The 23,016-nt window shown below is 41.9% G+C and overlaps 1 non-coding gene across 1 annotated transcript; it reads right to left on the bottom strand.

Moving 5' to 3' along the window:
- Window positions 1-19,946: 19,946 nt before the first annotated feature.
- Window positions 19,947-20,020, bottom strand: Trnat-ugu (transfer RNA threonine (anticodon UGU)). The gene has a single exon. It is a non-coding gene; the product is annotated as a tRNA-Thr (tRNA).
- Window positions 20,021-23,016: the final 2,996 nt, after the last annotated feature.

Below are 23,016 nucleotides of genomic sequence, written 5' to 3'. Positions count from 1 at the left end.
GGTTTCAGATAGATTATATAATGGTAAGACAGAGATTTAGGAACCAGGTTTTAAATTGTAAGACATTTCCTGGGGCAGATGTAGATTCTGACCACAATCTATTGGTTATGAACTGCAGATTGAAACTGAAGAAACTGCAAAAAGGTGGGAATTTAAGGAGATGGGACCTGGATAAACTGAAAGAACCAGAGGTTGTAGAGAGTTTCAGGGAGAGCATTAGGGAACAATTGACAGGAATGGGGGAAAAAAATACAGTAGAAGAAGAATGGGTAGCTCTGAGGGATGAAGTGGTGAAGGCAGCAGACGATCAAGTAGGTAAAAAGACGCGGGCTAATAGAAATCCTTGGGTAACAGAAGAAATATTGAATTTAATTGAAGAAGGGAGAAAATATAAAAATGCAGTAAATGAAGCAGGCAAAAAGGAATACAAACGTCTCAAAAATGAAATCGACAGGAAGTGCAAAATGGCTAAGCAGGGCTGGCTAGAGGACAAATGTAAGGATGTAGAGGCTTGTCTCACTAGGGGTAAGATAGATACTGCCTACAGGAAAATCAAAGAGACCTTTGGAGAGAAGAGAACCACTTGTATGAATATCAAGAGCTCAGATGGCAACCCAGTTCTAAGCAAAGAAGGGAAAGCAGAAAGGTGGAAGGAGTATATAGAGGGTTTATACAAGGGCGATGTACTTGAGGACAATATTATGGAAATAGAAGAGGATGTAGATGAAGATGAAATGGGAGATAAGATACTGCGTGAAGAGTTTGACAGAGCACTGAAAGACCTGAGTCAAAACAAGGCCCCGGGAGTAGACAACATTCCATTAGAACTACTGATGGCCTCGGGAGAGCCAGTCATGACAAAACTCTACCATCTGGTGAGCACGATGTATGAGACAGGCGAAATACCCTCAGACTTTAAGAAGAATATAATAATTCCAATCCCAAAGAAAGCAGGTGTTGACAGATGTGAAAGTTACCGAACTATCAGTTTAATAAGTCACAGCTGCAAAATACTAACGCGAATTCTTTACAGACGAATGGAAAAACTGGTAGAAGCCGACCTCGGGGAAGATCAGTTTGGATTCCGTAGAAATGTTGGAACACGTGAGGCAATACTGACCTTACGACTTATCTTGGAAGAAAGATTAAGAAAAGGCAAACCTACATTTCTAGCATTTGTAGACTTAGAGAAAGCTTTTGACAATGTTGAGTGGAAAATTCTCTTTCAAATTCTGAAGGTGGCAGGGGTAAAATACAGGGAGCGAAAGGCTATTTACAATTTGTGCAGAAACCAGATGGCAGTTATAAGAGTCGAGGGCCATGAAAGGGAAGCAGTGGTTGGGAAAGGAGTGAGACAGGGTTGTAGCCTCTCCCCGATGTTATTCAATCTGTATATTGAGCAAGCAGTAAAGGAAACAAAAGAAAAATTCGGAGTAGGTATTAAAATTCATGGAGAAGAAGTAAAAACTTTGAGGTTCGCCGATGACATTGTAATTCTGTCAGAGACAGCAAAGGACTTGGAAGAGCAGTTGAACGGAATGGACAGTGTCTTGAAAGGAGGATATAAGATGAACATCAACAAAAGCAAAACGAGGATAATGGAATGTAGTCGAATTAATTCGGGTGATGCTGAGTTAATTAGATTAGGAAATGAGACACTTAAAGTAGTAAAGGAGTTTTGCTATTTGGGGAGCAAAATAACTGATGATGGTCGAAGTAGATAGGATATAAAATCTAGACTAACAATGGTAAGGAATGCGTTTCTGAAGAAGAGAAATTTTTTAACATCGTGTACAGATTTAAGTGTCAGGAAGTCGTTTCTGAAAGTATTTGTATGGAAGTGAAACATGGACGGTAAATAGTTTGGACAAGAAGAGAATAGAAGCTTTCGAAACGTGGAGCTAAAGAAGAATGCTGTAGATTAGATGAGTGAATCACATAACTAATGAGGAGGTATTGAACAGAATTGGGGAGAAGCGGAGTTTGTGGTACAACTTGACAAGAATAAGGGACCGGTTGGTAGGACATGTTCTGAGGCATCAAGGGATCACAAATTTAGTATTTGAGGGCAGTGTGGAGGGTGAAAATTGTAGAGGAAGACGAAGAAATGAATACACTAAGCAGATTCAGAAGTATGTAGGTTGCAGTAGATACTGGGACATGAAGAAGCTTGCACAGCATAGAGTAGTATGGAGAGCTGCATCAAGCAAGTCTCAGGACTGTACACCACAACAAAAACTACCACCTTTCTTAGGGAGGATATCCCATAAAATAAGCAACCTATTTAAAACCACATTCAAACAAGCTTCCACACAAACAACAAACTCCAGCAGTTAGCAGTTCACACCTAAATAAATAACAACACCCCCCCCCCCATACAAAAAATCTGGCCTATACAAACTCAGCTGTCAAAGTTGCCCTCTTACTATATAGTACAAACCGGAAGAAGCTTTGAGACACGGTTCAAGGAGCACATAGATGCCATACGTTTCAACATCATTTCAAAATTCAAATCTGCCATGCACACAACTACCAACAGTCATGGAATAAAGAGCATTGAAGACCATGGTACAAGTATTGCACCATGCTGAGGAAGGTAGTCTTATGAATTTGCTTGAAGAGATTGAAATATATGTACATAAAAGCAAATCGCCACAAAATCTCCTCAATGAACAGAAATAGTTAGCTAATGCAGCCTTTCTTCAAACTTTCATTCACCTGCTTTCCAATTTAAAGTAAAAAATATATCATCATCATCATCATTTAAGACTGATTATGCCTTTCAGCGTTCAGTCTGGAGCATAGTCCTCCTTATTAAATTCCTCCATGATCCCCTATTCAATGCTAACATTGGTGCCTCTTCTGATGTTACGCCTATTACTTCATAATAATTCTTAACCGAATCCAGGTACCTTCTCCTTGGTCTACCCCGACTCCTCCTACCCTCTACTGCTGAACCCATGAGTCTCTCGGGTAACCTTTCCTCTCCCATGCGTGTAACATGACCCCACCATCTAAGGCTGTTCGCACTGACTGCTACATCTATGGAGTTCATTCCCAGTTTTTCTTTGATTTCCTCATTGTGGACACCCTCCTGCCATTGTTCCCATCTACTAGTACCTGCAATCATCCTAGCTACTTTCATATCAGTAACCTCAACCGTACTGATAAGGTAACCTGAATCCACCCAGCTTTCGCTCCCATACAACAGAGTTGGTCGAAAGATTGAACTGTGCACAGATGACTTAGTCTTGGCACTGACTTCCTTCTTGCAGAAGAGAGTAGATCGTAGCTGATCGCTCACTGCATTAGCTTTGCTACACCCGGGTTCCAGTTCTTTCACTATGTTACCATCCTGTAAGAATATGCATCCTAAGTACTTGAAACTGTCCACCTGTTCTAACTTTGTTCCTCCTATTTGGCACTCAATCCGTTTATATCTCTTTCCCACTGACATTACTTTCGTGTTGGAGATGCTAATCTTCATACCATAGTCCTTACATTTCTGATCTAGCTCTGAAATATTACTTTGCAAACTTTCAATCGAATCTGCCATCACAACTAAGTCATCCGCATATGCAAGACTGCTTATTTTGTGTTCACATATCTTAATCACACCCAGTCAGTCTATTGTTTTCAACATATGATCCATAAATAATATGAACAACAGTGGAGACAGGTTGCAGCCTTGTCTTACCCCTGAAACTACTCTGAACCATGGACTCAATTTACCGTAACTCTAACTGCTGCCTGACTATCTATGTAAAGACCTTTAATTGCTGGCAAAAGTTTGCCTCCTATTCCATAATCACGTAGAACAGACAATAACTTCCTCCTAGGAACCCGGGCATATGCCTTTTCTAGATCTATAAACATGGATACAATTCCATATTCCACTCGTAACACTTCTCCATTGTTTGCCGTAAGCTAAAGGTCTGGTCCTGACAACCTCTAAGAGGCCTAAACCCACACTGATTTTCATCCAATTTGTCCACAACTAATACTCGCACTTTCCTTTCAACAATACCTGCGAAGATTTTACCCACAACGCTGATCAAAGAGATACCTCTGTAGTTGTTACAATGTTTTCTGTTTCCATGTTTAAAGATTGGTGTGATTACTGCTTTCGTCCAGTCTGATGGAACCTGTCCCGACTCCCACGCCATTTCAATTATCCTGTGTAGCCATTTAAGACCTGACATTCCACTGTATTTGATGAGTTCCGACTTAATTTCATCCACCCCAGCCGCTTTATTGCACTGCAATCTATTGACTTTTCTCCACTTCCTCAAATGTGATCCTATTTCCATCATCACTTCTGTCCCATTGTACATCGAAATCTGAAACATTACTGAACGTATTTTCACCTACATTGAGCAACTCTTCAAAACATTCCCTCCATCTGCTCAAGGCATCGATTCACCACCAGTTTTCCTGACCTGTCCAAAATACTTGTCATTTCCTTCTTACTTCCCTTTCGAAGACTGCTAATTACACTCCAGAATGGTTTTCCAGCAGCTTGACCCAAGGTCTCCAACCTGTTTCCAAAGTCTTCCTAGGATTTCTTCTTGGATGCTGTAATTATCTGTTTGGCTTTGTTTCTTTCTTCAACATAACTTTCTCTGTCTACCTGTGTTCTAGTATATAGCCATTTTTGGTATGCCTTCTTTTTCCTTTTACAGGCTGCCTTGACTGTGCCATTCCACCAAGCTGTTTGCTTCATCCTACCTTTACACCCTACTGTTCCAAGACATTCTTTGGCCACTTCTAGTACTGTGTCCCTGTACCTTGTCCATTCCTTTTCCAGTGACTGCAATTGACTACATTCAACTAACTGGTACCTTTCTGAGATCCCTGTTATGTACTTGTGTCTGATTTTCTTATCCTGAAGTTTCTCCACTCTTATCCTCCTACATATGGACCTGACCTCCTGCACTTTCGGCCTCACAATACCAATTTCACTGCAGATTAAATAGTGATCAGTGTCATCAAAGAATCACCTGAATACCCGTGTGTCCCTCACAGCCTTCCTGAATTCCGGATCTTTTATTATATAATCAATGACAGATCTGGTTCCCCTGCCTTCCCAAGTATACCGGCGAATGTTCTTATGTTTAAAAAGGAGTTTGTGATTACTAAGCCCATACTGGCACAGAAATCCAAGAGTTGTTTCCCGTTCCTGTTGGCCTCCATATCCTCTCCAAATTTATCCATAACCTTTTCATACCCTTCTGTTCGATTTCCAATCCTGGCATTAGAATCACCCATGAGCAGAAAACTGTCCTTGTCCTTTACTCTAACAACTACATCACTGAGTGCGTCATAAAAACTATCCATCTTATCTTGATCTGTCCCTTCACAATGCGAGTATACTGACACAATCCTAATTTTCTTGCTAGACACTGTCAAATCTATCCACATCAGTCGTTCGTTTACATACCTTATTGCAACTACGCTGGGTTCCATTTCTTTCCTGATGAAAAGCCCTACACCCCATTGTGCTATTCCTGCTTTGACTCGTGACAGGTAGACCTTGTATTCTCCCACTTCCTCTTCTTTCTTACCCCTTACCCGAATGTCACAAACAGCTAAAGCGTCCAAACCCATCTTACTTGCAGCCTCTGCCAGCTCTACCTTCTTCCCAGAGTAGCCCCCATTGATATTAATAGCTCCCCATCTCATTACCATTTGTTTGCCAAGTCATATCTTAGGAGTCCCTGGTTTGTCAGTTAGAGGTGGGACTCCGTCACCTCCAAAGGTCCGAGGCATTTTGCTCTGATTGTTGCCAGCATCATATTTATAGTACCAGGGAAGCAGGTTGCTAGCCTTACTTGCCCCGAGTCCCATTGGGTTTTACCCCTAACGGCCGAGGGACTAACCGGTGGATTTGGTAGTCTTTGCCGTCTGAGCACAAAGGTGGCCACGACTCGGAATACGTCCGAGATGCCCAGCCTTACTCCAAAGTAATTGGTATCCCGACTGTCAGGACCACTTACTTGGCCACTCATACGTTGCCCGTGGTTCATGAACTAGGACATGATACCAGGAACCCACACCATGAACCACAGTAAAAAATATAAAAGTCCACTTTTGTTATATTTGTAATATTTATATATTCACATCCATCCCAACCCATTTACTGTGTTTTCAATGTATGCCATAACATGTCCATAGTTGTAACACTTATTTATGTACATCTGGCCCATATCATTTGTTCCAATGTAAACCATAATATTTACGTAATATCACTGCAGTAAAACTGATTGCTTTATTTGTTTATCTTAATTTTAATCAGTTCTATTTCAATGTAAATACTAAGTAACGTAAGATTAGCAATTTGTAAATTTCTACTGTCACATACATGTACATAATTAAATATCTCTGAGAGTGGAAGTCTTTGGCATTGTTATGGTTGTAATATTGCCATCTTTGTATCCATAGCTCCGTGTGATGAAACTTCTAAGTGTCTGAGTAGTGCGTTACATAATGTGCATACATATACACAAAAAAGTGCATTATACAGTTTTCGATGTTGCTAGATGATATGCAACCTGCACTGGAACGTAATGGCACAGATTCCTCATTGCAAGTAACCAAAACATATTCCATTTAATAATAATATTAATAATTTGTTTACATCACTTAAAATTGCCGTGAGGCCCAATTACAATTGAAGAGGTACTGTGTCACATCTTGATTTGGTTGTAGAGCATCACGACCTCAAGGAAGTTTCGTCAGATGGGGAAATAAAACACGAAATGTAATGTATATCGTGAACTAGCCGTCTGAAGATAAATTATCGGTTCGAAACGGGTAACGGCCCTGTTTAAAATAAATAAATTAGCACTGTAAAAAGTGGCTGGTTGCTGTAGTCTTCTGTGTAAGAGTCAAATTATATAGACCATAAATAGCAACGAAGGAGCATGAGTGCGGAATTCTTTGCACGTTACGAGGTTGATCGCGACAATTTTTTCTTGAACATCGGCACGTTGCTGTTGTGGTTTTCATTCCTGAGACTGGTTTGATGCAGCTCTCCATGCTACTCTATGCTGTGCAAGCTTCATCATCTCCCAGTACTTACTGCAACCTTCATCTCTTGGTCTCCCTCTACGATTTTAACCCTCCACGCTGCCCTCCAATGCTAAATTGGTGATCCCTTGATGCCTCAGAACATGTCCTACCAACCGGTCCCTTCTTCTTGTCGAGTTGTGCCACAAACTCCTCTTCTCCCCAATTCTATTCAATACCTCCTCATCAGTTATGTGATCTACCCATCTAATCTTCAGCATTCTTCTGTAGCACCACATTTCGAAAGCTTCTATTCTCTTCTTGTCCTAAATAATTATCGTCCATGTTTCACTTCCATACACTGCTACACTCCATACAAATACTTTCAGAAACGACTTTCTGACACTTAAATCTATACTCGATGTTAACAAATTTCTCTTCTTCAGAAACTCTTTCCTTGCCATTGCCAGTCTACATTTTATATCCTCTCTACTTCGACCATCATCAGTTATTTTGCTCCCCAAATAGCAAAGCTGCTTTTCTACTTTAAGTGTCTCATTTCCTAATCTAAGTCCCTCAGCATCACCCGACTTAATTCGACTACATTCCATTATCTTCGTTTCCTTTTGCTGATGTTCATCTTATATCCTCCTTTCAGGACACAGTTCAACTGCTCTTCCAAGTCCTTTGCTGTCTCTGACAGAATTACAATGTGATCGGCGAACCTCAAAAATTTCTTCTCCATGGATTTTAATACCTACTCCGAATTTTTCCTTTGTTTCCTTTACCGATTGCTCAATATACAGATTGAATAACATCAGGGAGAGGCTACAACGCTGTCTCACTCCCTTCCCAACCTCTGCTTCCCTTTCATGCCCCTCGAATCTGGTTTCTGTACAAATTGTAAATAACCTTTCAGTCTCTGTATTTTACCCCTGCCACCTTTAGAAGTTGAAAGAGAGTATGGGCGATGAAATATTGATTCGTTACTTCAGACCGTCCGCAGCTCGTGGTCTAGTGGCGAGCGTTGCTGCCTCAGGATCACGGAGTCCCGGGTTCGATTCCCGGCCGGTTTGGGGATTTTCTCTGCCGGGGAACTGGGTGTTTGCGTTTTCATGAATGTTTGATCATTATCATTCGTTACAGTGGCTAGGGTGGATTGGGTAAAAAAAATTGGACTGTTTAAAAATTGGGACTTTGTACAGGCGCTGCTGACCGCGCAGTTGAGCGTCCCACAAATCAAACATCATCATCATCATTATCATCATCACTTCAGACTGGAAACAAAACAGCAATCCATGGAGTGGCGCCACCACCCCTCTTCCAAAGAAGGTCTTCTGGGTCCCTGAAGGGGTTATTGTGTTTGATGTCCTTTCTCATGGTGCAACGGTCAACTCTGGCAAACGAACTTCTTCTTGCCCATAACAAGACATGGCCTTACACCCGAGAGGATGCCACAAAACTTCATTGGACTGTTCTTCTTCGTCCACCCTACGGCCCAGATGTCGCACCTTTCGACTTCCATCTGTTTGGCAGCATGAAGGATGCACTCCGCGAGAAGCAGTACTTAGATTGATGGGGAGGTTACTGACGCAGAAAGACGTCGCATCCGACGACGACCAATAGAGTGGTGCTATGCGGTCATAGTCTCTACCAGTAAGGTGGCGTAAGGCTGTCACATTGACTGGAGATTATTTTGAAAAATAAAGTTTTGTAGCCAAAAGTGTGCGGAATAATACGGTGTATTGGAATCCTGAATGAAAACAATTTGCTTTCAGAGAAAAGATGTTTCATTACTTACTGAACGCTCCTCGTATTTTATGGTGATTACAGTTTCCAGTGTAGTCTTAATCAAGCGTTAACAAGTCTAACTATGCACGATACGTTACATGTATTCCGACTGGTACACACTGCCACTCCCTGCACCGAGTGCCGACCCCCCTGCAGGTCTTCCTGAGTTTCACTATTTGTTGAATGTCTTTCACCCGCTACCCGATTGCCAGATTACAAGCAGGAAATCGATCTTACCACAGCCTAGCACAACTGCTTCGGTCCAGATATCTCTCCGGACAGTTCAAGATTCGACTGTACAAAACCCTGATCCAGCCTGTTGTTCTTTATGGCTGTGAGACATGGAGTATCCGGAAACAGGACTTCCATAAGCTCCTTGTTCTTGAGAGAAAAGTGCTTCGGAAGATCTTCGGTCCGGTTCTGGATGCAGATACGGGGGAATGGAGGATGAGATACAACCAAGAGCTTGAGGAACTATACCAGCAGCCCAAGACAGCAGGAACTGTCAAAGCCAAACGAATGCAGTGGGCCGGCCATGTGGCCCGGATGGAGGATCACAGATGGCCTCGGAAGCTCCTGGATTTCACACCTACAGGAAAGAGACCGCCAGGGAGACCCAAGAAGCGTTGGAGGGATGGACTCCATGAAGATTTAAACCAAGTGAACGGATGGCGGATAGCAGCAATGGACAGCATACAGCGGAGGAGGAAACTAGTAGATGCGTGCGGTCCACTGTAGTAGTAGTAGTATCTGATTGGCAGTTCTAGAGTCATTCAAACAAAGTCTACGGTCAATAGCGCGTTAATACTCAGATCATGCAATACTAGTTGGAGGCGACTTTAACCTCCCGAGTATAGACTGGGAAGTCCGCTGATTGATTGCGAGGGGTACAGACAGTCATACGAATTATTTTCGAACACGTTCTCTGAAAATTTTATTGAGCAGCTAGCTCGGCAGCCCGCACGTAATGGAAATATCTTAGACCTTGAAGCTACAAATAGGCCGGACTTTACTGACAATGACAGTATAGAAACAGGAATCAGCGATCATCGTCATTGCAACTGTGATCACGAAAGTTAATAAATCAGTCAAGAATGATAGGAGAGTGTTTATGCTAGGCAGAGCAGATAAGCAGTTATTAACATCTTTCTTAGACAGTGAATTGGCATCACGTAGTACCATTAAGACGGATGTAGAGGAATTATGGGCAAAGTTTAATCAGACTATAAGTCGTGGTCTGATGAGTTACGTGCCTAGTAAGTGGATGAAGGATGGAAAAGACCCACCATGGTTTAATAACGAAATTCCTAGGTTCAAAAGGGGACGAACAAACGACGACAAGCGACGGTTAGCAGACATTCGTGAGTCTGTGAAAAGATCAATGCGCCAAGCATACAACGACTACCACCGTCACACCTTAACAAAGGATCTGTCAGAGACCCGAGGAAGTTCTCGTATGTAAAATCGCTAAGCGAGTCTAAAGCTTCCGTTCAGTCTCTTGTTGACCAGTCTGGTGTGGCAGCTGAAGATAGCAAAACGAAGGCCGAAGTTTTAAATTTCACGTTCAAGAAATCGTTCAAGCAGGAGAACCGTACAAACATAACATCATTTGACCATAGGACAGACTCCCGTATGGACTACATGGCAGAAAACGTCCCTGGCATAGCGAAATAACTGAAAGAAAAAGCAAACAAATCACCGGGTCCGGATGGAATCTCAATTCGATTTTACCGAGAGTGCTCCACGGCACTGGCCCCTTTCCTACCCTGCATTTATCGTGACTCCCTCGCCCAGCGCAAAGACTCAAGCGACTGGAAAAAAGCGCAGGCGACATCAGTATATGAGAAAAGTAAAAGAACTGATCCGCAAAAATTACAAACAAGTATCCCTAACTTCCATTTGCTGCAGAATCCGTGAACGTATTCTCAGTTCGGACTTTCTTGAGACTGAGAAGCTTATGTCCACGAATCTGCATGGTCTAAGAAAGCATCGCTCCTCCGAAACTCAGCTTGCCCTCTTTTCCCACGATATACTGGGAACTAAAAGACCTGAGTCGAAACAAGGCCCCGGGAGTAGACAACATTCCATTAGAACTACTGACGGCCTTGGGAGAGCTGGTCCTGACAAAACTCTACCATCTGGTGAGCAAGATATTTGAGAAAGGTGAAATACCCTCAGACTTCAAGAAGAATATAATAATTCCAATCCCAAAGAAAGCAGGTGTTTACAGATGCGAAAATTACCGAACTATCAGTTTAATAAGTCACAGCTGCAAAATACTAACGCGAATTCTTTACAGACGAATGGAAAAACTGGTAGAAGCCGACCTCGGAGAAGATCAGTTTGGATTCCGTAAAAATGTTGGAACACGTGAGGTAATACTGACCTTACGACTTATCTTAGAAGAAAGATTACGGAAAGGCAAAGCTACGTTTCTAGCATTTGTAGACTTAGAGAAAGCTTTTGACAATTCTAAGAATCGAGGGGCACGGAAGGGAAGCAGTGACTAAGAAGGGAGTGAGACAGGGTTGTAGCCTATACCAAATGTTATTCAATCTGCATATTGAGCAGTAAAGGAAACGAAAGAAAAATTCGGAGTAGGAATTAAAATCCATGGAGAAGAAATAAAAAATTTAAAGTTCGCCGATGACATTGTAATTCTGTCAGAGACAGCAAAGAAGCTGGCAGAACAGTTGAACGGAACGGACAGCGCCTTGAAAGGAGGATATAAGAAGAAAATCAACAAAAGCAAAACAAGAATAATGGAATGTAGTCGAATTAAATCGGGTGATGCTGCGGGAATTAGATTAGGAAATGAGACGCTTAAAATAGTAAAGAAGTTTTGCTATTTGGGTAGCAAAATAACTGCTGATGGTCGAAGTAGAGAGGATATAAAATGTAGACTGGCAATGGCAAAGAAAGCGTTTCTGAATAAGAGAAATTTGTTAACATCGGGTATAGATTTAAGTGGTAGGAAGTCGTCTCTGAAAATATTTGTATGGAGTGTAGCCATCTATGGAAGTGAAACATGGACGATAAATAGTTTGGACAAGAAGAGAACAAAAGCTTTCGAAATATGGTGCTACAGAATAATGTTGAAGATTAGATGGGTAGATCACCTAACTAATGAGGAAGTATTGAATAGAATTGGGGAAAAGAGGAGCTTGTGGCACAACTTGACAAGAAGAAGGGACCGGTTGGTAGGTCATGTTCTGAGGCATCAAGGGATCACCAATTAAGCATTGGAGGGCAGCGTGGAGCGTAAAAATCGTAGAGGGAGACCAAGAGATGAATACACTAAACAGATTCAGAAGGATGTAGGTTGCAGTAGTTACGCGGAGATGGAGGCTTGCACAGTATAGAGTAGCACGGAGAGCTGCATTAAGCCAGTCTCTGGACTGAAGGCCTCAACAAAAACAAAACCTTTTTTTCGGATGATGAAAGTTGTCAATACGAAGTAATAAATAAATATGTTAAGAAATCTAGGTGGTTTAATTCATAAAATGCGCACAATGATCGCGAACTCGTATAGGAAATTTATTTCGAATGTTTATTTCTTGGAAGGGGGTAGGGAGAGGGAAGGGCTTATACAGTACATGCAGCATGATTAAAAAAAAAGCACTCAACACAGATGTGCCACAGTTTGCCTGTATCTCAACAAATGCAACATAACTCATCAAGTTCTGTTCTAGATGTAAGTAGTGATTCCATTGCGCCAGTAAACTGGTTATTCTAGTCATCGGCATCATGTAAATGCCGAAAACATTCTCTACAAGAAGTCCCATTCCAGTTGAAACAGTAAACTTTTTAAGATTCTGAAATAGGTCCTGCGTTTGAGTTTCTCAATTTTAGACGTGTGACTTATTTTGAAAGCCACTGGTCTCTTCTTTTAATTAAATAGAAATTTTGAATTTCTCTGTGACAGCTCGTCTTTGACCATTCTTGCATTCTAGTCTACGATATCTCTCGTGACCATTCGACGTTACACGATTAACATTTTCGTGACAATGAAACTCATTCGGAATGTGATGATCAAAGACAGTTCTCAGCCAGTTCTTATGCCAATAAAACTCTGAAAGAGTAACTTGGTCAATCGAATATATACTCTCGGAATCGGTAAAGCCAGTATCATTGGTGAGAGCAAAGCCACCATCTAGAGAGCGTTTTCCAAATTCTTCAGAAATAATCTAATGCCGGTTTTATTTGGAAAATACTCGTCCACACCATCCAGATTTTCGGAAATATGAATATATCGAACCTGTGTGTGTGTGTGTGTGTGTGTGTGTGTGTGTGTGTGTGTGGTGGAATAACCATTTAAAATTAAATACTTGTAATGAGACAGATGGCAGAGTGAGATTCTCCGGAGGAATTGTAAAGAAATGAGATTTATGTACGGAGGTAGTAGCTTACAAAACCATAGTTGGACCGATTCTCGAGTGGTTTTAGTTATTCTTCGACGTTTCCAAGTGGAGTTAAAGGAAGAGATAAAGAACATTCGAAGAACATTTCGTCACTCATACATCTAACCAGCACGAAACCGACGTCGATAACGTCTAACTATAGTGACAGTATTGGCAAGTGGAGTGTTGCTCGTCGCGGAGTTACTGTTTTAATCCTTAGAACATACGTTTCAAGAAGAGTTATCAATATATTACTTACTCCTGTTATATGAGTGTATTGGTTTATTGAGGAAAGTGAACCGACGCTTCTGTTGATTCCATATTAATGTTCGTTTTCTGGCCTGACGTTGAAGTCTCCACGTAGTAAGAGGCCCAATAAATGGCATTCGTAGGGCATGTGACTCGTGGTCTATAGGTAGCGTCTTTGATTAGTAATCAGAACGTACTCGGTCCCGGGTTCGAACCCCACCACCGCTTGAATTCTGAATAAAAATCATCAGCAGTGGTGGCCGAAGACTTCCGGCATAAGGAGACACCCCTCATCCAGCCGACGGCCATGTGTAAGCGGATGGACGAGCGACCAGTGGTTCAGGGCCCTCTCTTGCCCTTGAGGTAGGAAATTGCCCCCAAAAATGGAAGAATCAGCAATGATCAACGGCATCAGAATGCAGAAGGCAATGGTAACCACTGCATTAAAGACACGTAACGTGTATCCACAGGACAAAAAATGTGTGTGAAATCTTATGGGACTTAACTGCTAAGGTCATCAGTCCCTAAGCATACACACTACTTAACCTAAATTATCCTAAGGGCAAACACACACCCATGCCCGGCCCGAGGGAGGACTCGAACCTCCACCGGGACCAGCCTCACAGTGCATGACTGCAGCCCCTAGACCGCTCGGCTAATCCCTCGCGGCTCCACAGGACATATGGCCCGTAATTGAAAAAGTGTCATGATCTCTCCACTGGCAAAAGATTCCGGGATAGCCCTCCATTCGGATTTACGTGAGAGAACTGCCAAGGGGGAGGTACCACAAGGAAAAGATTGATAACCAATGAAAGGGCAGCGCTCTACCAGCTGTGGATGAGGGGGGGGGGGGGGGGGAGCGGGGCTAGGAAATCTGAAAATGGAAATGCTAAGACTCAATCTAGGTATAGTGGATATTGCGTCCAACCTTGCCGTCAAATATGGGGTGTCTAAGAGTCCTTCGTACTCAGTTCGCTACACAATCAAATCAAACAAGTCGTATTAATGCCTTTTATTACAAAAAAGTAAATAACAACACTTTGACAATTACACAAATGCGTCGCAAGCAAAGGGTGACGTACAAAATAAGCAATCTCTTCAGTATAACAATTCCCGTGTTACGTAGAGTGTACAAGGCAAGTAACGAGCGTTGACGCTTCTATCCAAGTCGCTAGTCTTCAAGCGGCTGTTCGACTGGCCGTCACCAGTTTGCAGCGCTTACGACCCCTTCACATAGGGGCCGCTGCTGTCACATTGTCGTCCTGGAGGGAGGTCCAGTCAGTGTGTGATTGGCTGACCTCTTCTCACAGCCATCTCTTCTCTATCGTTCCCGACTGTCGTGCCGGTGCTTGACGTTATGCCGTAACACTGTGGGTCAGTGACGTGAAATGGAAAGAACACAAGGATTTCTGGTCAGACGAGTATAAGGTAATATCAACAGTAACGGAAAGTGGTATAACTGGCGTAGGATTCGTTGTGAATGGGAAGGTAGGGCAGAGGGTGAGTTACTGTGAACAGTTCAGTGATTTCTCATCAGAGTCGACAGCAAAGCAACACCAACAACGATAGTTCAGGTATACACGTCGACGTCGCAAGCCGCAGATGAAGAGACAGAGAAAGTGTATGAGGTTATTGAACGGGTAATTCAGTACATAAGGGAGATGAAAATATAATAGTCATGGGGGACTGGAATGAGGGTGTAGGGAAAGGTGTAGAAGAAAGGATTACAGTAGAATACGGGCTTGGCAGTAGCAATCAGAGAGGAGAAACATCGAGTTCTGCAATAAATTTCAGCTAGTAATAGCGAACACTCTGTTCAAGAATCACAAGTGGACGAGGTATACTTACGAAAGGCCGGGAGGTACGGGAAGATTTCAGTTAGATCACATATTGGAGAGGCGGAGATTCCAAAATCAGATGCTGCATTGTAAAGCATACCGAGGAGCAGATATAAACTCAGATCACAACTTAGTAGTGATGATGAATAAGCTAAAGAGACTAGTCAGGAAAAATTACTGCACAAAGGAGTGGGATACGGAAGTACTAAGGAATGAGGAGATAAGCTTGAAGTTCTCTGAGAGTACATACATTGCAATAGGTAATACCTCGATAGCCAGTTCAGTTGAAGATAAATAAACATCTCTAAAAAGGGTAGTCGCAGAAGTTGAAAAGAAAACCGTGGGTACAAAGACGGTAACTGGAAAGAAACTGTGGGTAACAGAGGAAATACTTCAGTTTACTGATAAAAGTCGGAAGTACAAAATGTTCTCTGAAATTCAGAAGTTCAGAAACACAAGTCATTTAGGTATGAAATAAATAGGAAGTGCAGGAAAGCTAAGACAAAATGGCTGCGTGGAAAATGTGAAGACATCGAAAAAGAAACGATCATCTGAGGGAGTGATTCAGCTGACAGAAAAACGAAAACAACCTTAGGTAAAATTAAAAGCGAGGGTGATAACATTACGAGTGCAATGGGAATTCCACTGTTCACTGCAGAGGAGCGAGGCGATAGGTAGGAAGATTACATTAAAGATCTCTATGAGAGGGAGGACATGTCTGTGTGACAGAGGAAGAAACAGGAGTAAGTATAGAAGAGATAGGGGATTCAGTATTAGGATATGAAAGTAGAAGAGCTTTGGAGGACTTGAAATAAAATAAGGCAGCAGGGATAGATTACATTCCATCAGACTTTCGAAAAAGTGGCAACAAAACGGCTATACACGTTGGTGTGTAGAACTTATGAATCTGACGATATATCATCTGATTTTCAGACAAGCATTATCCACACAAATGCAAAGATCGCAAGAACTGACAAGTGTGAGAAATATCGCACAATCAGCTTCACAGTTCAAGCACCCAAGTTGCTGACAAGAATGATACACAAAAAATGGAAAAGAAAATTGAGGATGTGTTAGATGACGATCCGTTTGGCTTTAGGAAACGTAAATGCTTCAGTGAGGCAGCAAGATTAAAGCAAAATCAAGACACGTCCATAGGATTTGTTGATCTTGAATAAGCTTCGACAGTGTCAAATGGTGTAAGATGTACGAAATTCTAAAAAAAATAGGAATAATCTATAGAGAAAGACGAGTAGTGTACAGTATGTACAAGAACCATGAGAGAACAATAACAGTGCAAGACCAAGAACGAAGTGCTCGGATGAAAAAGCATGTAAGACAGGGATGTTGTCCTTCAACCCTACTGCTCAATCTGTACATAGAAGAAGCAATGACGGAAATAAAGGAAAGGTTAAAGAGCAGTATCAATGATAAGATTCGCTGATGACATTGGCATCCTCAGCGAAAGCGACGAAGAACTACAGAATCTGCTGAATGGAATGAACAATCTAATGAGTAAAAAATATCGATTGGGAGTAAACCGAAGAAACACGAAAGTAACGAAAGTGAGTAGCAAAAATTACAATAGTCAGAAACTTAATATTAGGATTGGTGACCAGGAAATAGATGGAGGAATTCTTCTGCCTAGGCAGAAAAATAACCCATGATGGGCGGAGCGAGGAGGCCGTAAAAAGCAGGCTAGTACTGGCAAAAAGAGCACTCCTGGCCAAAACAAGTCTGCTGGTATAAAAAATAAGCCTTAATTTGAGAAATAAATTTCTGAGAACATACATTTGGACCAAACATTAAATGGCAGCGAAACATGGACTATATGAAAAACGGAAAAGAAGAGAATCGAAGCATTTGAGATGTGGTGCTACAGAAGAATGTTGAGAATTAGGTGGAGTGATAAGGTAGTGAATAAAATGGTTTCTCCGGTGAGAAAAGTGCTACGTGGAAAACACTTGACAAGAAGAACGGACAGGATGGTAGGACATCTGTTCAGACATCATGGAATAACTTCTGTTGTACTAGTGGGAGCTGCAGATGATGAAAACAGTAGAGGAAGACAAAGATTGAAATACATCCCACAAATAACTGAGAACGTAGGTTGCAAGTGCTACTCCGAGATGAAGCGATTGACACAGGAGAGGAACTCGTGGCGGGCCGCATCAAAACAGTCAGAAGGATGATGACTCAAAAAATATTGTGTGGACGACAGGAGTCGCTCAGTTTGCATGTATGGTACCAATATGCCTCCTACAGCCGTTTCGAAAAATGATGATATCTTTCGATGAAAATTTAGAAATTGATTTCTTAGTATGTCTTTCATTCCAGTTTCAATTGAAGTATCGGTGTCTGTAATGTTATATGCTTCACAAGACAGACACCTGCCGAGATCCTTGATTAATACTATGTCTCGTTTCTCTTAAAAATATCACTCTTGTTATTTCTCGATGTTGTGATATCCATAACGGGTACAGAATTTGATATGAAACAAAAGGAAGGAGCACTACAATGTACTTTCTAATACTTTATCTAATATTCTCCGTCATTTTCAAGTAGTCTTCCGTCAGCTGTCATTGTGATAATTTAGTTTTACAATGGATTGTGAATAAGGTCTCATTTTGTTTTCCTGTATTAAGTGCATTCGACATGCTAAGTTCATAGAACTCGTTCCGAAAATGTAGACCTATCAATTCCAATCGAATTATCAGCTCCAGGTGTAATGCTCACTTTCAAATACTACAGCGAGAATTTATGCTATAGTGCTCTGGTTTCCCTGCGTATTAACTCCAATGTGTTTGGACACTGGTTGAAAACGTCAAGTCATCAGTCCCGCCAATTGAAGCTGACAGGTGCGACAGTACAAGGAAAAAGGCGCTGTAATTTCGTTCCTGAGCAGAAAGGCTTGTGAAATGTTCGACTATTATCGGACGCGTTAACGAAGTTGAACTGGTTCACTGGCGAGTCTGAGGAGGCGGACGGGGGGAGGGGGGGGGGGGGGAATTCTATACTGGCCCCCACTCGTCGCCACATCAGACAATACGATACAATACAGTTAAAATACGATAACACACAGAACAAAGTTTACGCTATTCATGGACGGATGGCACACACGACTTCAGTTCCTTAGTTCAACTGTTACAGCCATAACATTAAAATCTTCACCATATCATGAAAACAGCGGTTCCCGTACTAAGAGATAAACTCTAGGACACACAGAATCGATAATGGCTTCTTTGTGGACGATACAGTAACGCTAATATTGTTTCCGTTTTTAGGAAAATGCAAACGCAGTTGAGACGAGATTCTTTGGAAATAAGATGGCCATAAAACGGAAAAGAAAACAAGGTCTGTTAGACGACGATCAGTTTTTCTTTCTGAAAGTTAAGAGCACCAAAGTTCTAACGCTGCGATTCATAGTGCAAGCAGGATTTGACAGCCTACGAAAAGTGTTCTACAATGTCAAATGGTGCAAGATGTTAGAAATTCTGAGAAAAATAGGGGTAAGCTATAGCGAAAGACGGGTGGTATACAGTATGCACGAGAAAGAAGCGAACAATAACAGTGGAAGACCAAGAACTACGTATTCGGCTTAAAAAGGCTGTAAGATAGGGACGCAGCCTTTTGCCCCTATTTTTCAATCCACGCATGGAAGGAGCAATGGCGGAAATAAAGATAAGCTTCAAGAATGGCATTAAAATTCAGACTGAAGGGATATCAATGATAAGGTTCGCTGACGACACTGATAATCTCAGTGAAGGTGAAAAATTACAGAACGTGTTGAACGGAATACAAAGTAAAGAATATGGCTTGAGAGCAAACCGAGGAAAGACAGAGCTAATGAGGAGCAGGAGATAGGAGATTAACGATAAACATTAAAACTGGGGACTTCGAAGTAGACGAAGTTACAGAATTATGCTACACTGGAAGTAAAATAACTCATGACGGACGGTGGAAGGAGGACATGAAAAGCAGATCATCGTAGGCAAAAATGGCAATTCCTGGGCAGGAGACTTTTGCTAGTATCAAATATTGCCCTTAATTTGAGAAAGAAATTTCGGTGAATTTATGTTTGGAGCATCGCAGTGAATGGTAGTGAATGTTGGACTTTTGAAAAGTCGGAAAAAGAAGAGAATCTAAGCGCGCTGTAGGAGAATGTTGGAAATTGGACGGATTGTTGAGGTGAGGAGTGAGGTGGTATCAAAACGTTGACATGGAGAAGGGACACGGTGGTAGAATATGTGATGAGGCATCAGGGAGTGATTTCCATGGCAAAAACTGCAAGGGAAGACAGAGACTGGAATACATCCTGCAAGTAATTGTGGAAGTAAGGTGCGAGAGCTCTGAGATGAAGAGGTGGGCACAAGACACGAATACTTATCGGTTCGTAAGTGACTAAAATATATAGACGTACAAGGTGTCTTTCGTAAGAGTCGTCAGGTGTATTTTTTCTGGTGTTTCCCTGGACACGGTGGTGAGCATTTACTGTGATAGTTACAAGCATCTGAAAAAAATATGTGAAGACAGTAACTGTTCTCGAAAGAACAGAATACTGTTGATGACCGTGCAGCTTTTCCCTGGAATAAATTAACTGAAACCCTCAGCTGCCGACAGGTGTTGTTGATATACCTCGACGTGGACAGCTGAAAATGTGTGCCCCGACCGGGACTCGAACCCGGGATCGCCTGCTTACATGGCAGACGCTCTATCCATCTGAGCCACCGAGGTGTCTATAAGGTACATTACATATGTAGAATTGGGAATGTGAGTCTCACGGTAAGTGTGCAAGGGATAAGTCCCTGCACTCGCGCTATTCATCTGTGTCCTCGGTGGCTCATATGGATAGAGCGTCTGCCATGTAAGCAGGAGAACCCGGGTTAGAGTCCCGGTCGGGGCACACATTTTCAGCTGTCCACATCGAGGTATATTAACACCACCTGTCGGCAGCTGAGGGTTTCAGTTAGTCATCATTTATCTGAAAAAAATGCTGAAATAATGCGGTTTAATTCGATAGTTTTAAATTCAATGGAACAGTCCACTTCCTTTCCACACACGTCAGTTTTTCGGCTCTGGTACTTGAAGATGTGCTCGGAGAGCGAGCTGTCCGCTGTAGGGCGTGCATGAAATCGGCCAAATAGACTCTTATCTGCCCTGGGCAACTTGACTGACAGGTTCGGGCGCACGTGTCGACACTCATCGCCTCGGGACCGCAACTACAGCTCAACAGCGTGACTCAGAGCTGCCCGAACGACTCTCGGCGACAGCAGATTGCGAAGAGACGTCGCAACCTCGCGGACTCCACGCGGTCTTTGTTCGCAAACTGTGGACTTTGCCCATGAGTCACGAGGTACGACCTCTGAAACAGCCACCGGCGCCGAGTATCTTATCTCCTCAGCTCTCGCTTCCATAGGGAGCCGCCGCAAGACACCATGAGGTCTCGGAGCGCGTTTCTAAACCAAACTTTCGTAATACTCGGAACAGGAGCGAAGGTACAGGGTATCCATAAACCCGTACATATGCGAATATTCTCCAGAAGCGACCGTACTGTGACTGGCGAATAGTACATCGTATCGTTCCACTCTCAAATGGAGCGAAGAGAAAACCTGTTTTGGTGACTCAGTACACCACCTTGAGCCCTCAAGGGGGGTAGGACGTCAAACGGGACGACTTGGAGCAGGAGAGACACCACAGGAATTTTTAATTTCCACTGTCTATAATTTTAAAAATAAATTCATAAAACTTTGTCAGAATGACCAGAAAGGATTCAGGATTTACACTTATAGTGGTGGAAGATCAAAAATATAAGAAAATAATTTATTTTTTTACATTTGTATTTCACCTTTTTTTCACTTACCACTGGCTGCATTTGTTGCTATAGGTACACTTTTCTTCATAAGTAAGGAAGATACTTCGATGAGTTTTGCACAGCATACAAAACTTACTTAAGGTGTATGAAACTCTAGAATTTTCCAAATCTATTAAAAACTGTGGTAAAAATTGAGGTAATTAACTATAAAATTTGAGTGTTTTCTAAACATGAAGTTTAAAATGTAACAGCACATTCATTTTTTCATAAATTAAATAATTTCTAGAGTTTCATACACCTGTAAGTATGGTTTGTATGCTGTGCAAAATTCATCGAAGAATCTCTCTTACTTATGAAGAAACGTGTACGTATATCAACAAACGCAGCCAATAGAAGTGAAAAAATTATGAACTTTCACATGTAAAAAAAAATATTGTTATTTTTTAAACTTTCACTGCTATGATTGTGAATCCTGAATCCTTCCTGGTCATGCTGACGAAACTTTATGAATTTATTCGTAAAAGTATAGACAGTGGAAATTAAAATGTCCTGTGGTGTCTCTCCAGCTCCAAGACGGCCCGTTTGACGTCCTACCCCCCTTAACCCACGCTAAGAGAGTGAACTCCAATCGTATACACGATCCCATCAGTGGCCAACATCTATGAACTGGCTTCCACAGAATACTCTACATCGATACTCTCCAAATCACATTCAAGTGCCTGGCACAGAGTTCATCGAACCACCTTCAAAATAATTCTCTATTATTCTAACCTCTTACAGAGGGCAGAAAAAAACACAGCACCTATATCATTCAGTGAAAGCTCTGATTTTCCTTATTTTATTATGATGATCGTTCCTCCCTATATAGGTCGGCATCAACAAAATATTTTCGCATTCGGAGGAAAATGTTTCGTCATAAGCCTCCGCCGCAACGAAAAACGTTTTTGTTTTACTGATGTCCACCCCAAAATCCTGTATCATTTCAGTGACATTATTTCCCCTATTTCGCGATAATACGAAACGTGCTACCCTTCTTTGACCTTCCTCGATCTACTCCGTCAGTCCCATATGCTAAGGACCCACTATTCTAAAATAGGACAAGCGTAGTGTAGGTAGCCTTTCTAAATCTCTTACATTTTCTAAGTGTCATACCAATAAAACCCAGTCTTTCGTTAGCCTTCGGCACAACATTTTCTTCGTGTTCCTTCCAGTTTGTTCGCAGTTTTAATTCATAGATATTTAGTTGAATTTACAGCCTTTAGATTTGCCTGATTTATTGTGTAGTGGAAGATTAACGGTTTCCCTTTAGCACTCATGTGGCTGACCTCACACTATTCGTTATTTAGGGCCGATTGCCAATTTTTGCACTATACACATATCTTTTCCCAATCGTTTTGCAATTTGTTTTGATCTTCTGATGACGTTACTAGTCGATGAACGACAGCGCCATGTGCAAACAGCCTAAGACGGCTGCTCAGACTGTCTTCTGAATCGTTTATATAGATAAGGAACAGCAAAGGCCTATAACACTACCTTGGGGAACGCCAGAAATTACTTCTGTTTTACTCGATGACTTTCCGTCAGCTACTACGAACTCTGACCTCTCTGACAGGAAATCACGAATCCAGTCACATAACTGAAACGATATTCCAAAGCACGAAGTTTTATTACAAGCCGTTTTTGTGATTTGTTTTGATCTTCTGATGATTCTACTAGTCGATAAGCACGCAATTTCGCTACAAGCAGCTTGTGAGGTAAATTGTCAAAATCCTTCTGTAAATCTAGAAATACGGAATCGATCTGAAATCCCTTGTCAATAGCATTCAACAATGTGTGTAAAGAGCTAATTGTGTTTCACAAGAAATATGTTTTCTAACTCCGTGTTGACTGTGTGTCACCGGTTTCTTCGAGGTAATGC

Source organism: Schistocerca cancellata, chromosome 10 (genome assembly GCF_023864275.1).
Source record: "Schistocerca cancellata isolate TAMUIC-IGC-003103 chromosome 10, iqSchCanc2.1, whole genome shotgun sequence".
In the NCBI taxonomy this organism is placed as follows: domain Eukaryota; kingdom Metazoa; phylum Arthropoda; class Insecta; order Orthoptera; family Acrididae; genus Schistocerca; species Schistocerca cancellata.
This window is presented reverse-complemented; position numbering and strand designations above follow the sequence as displayed.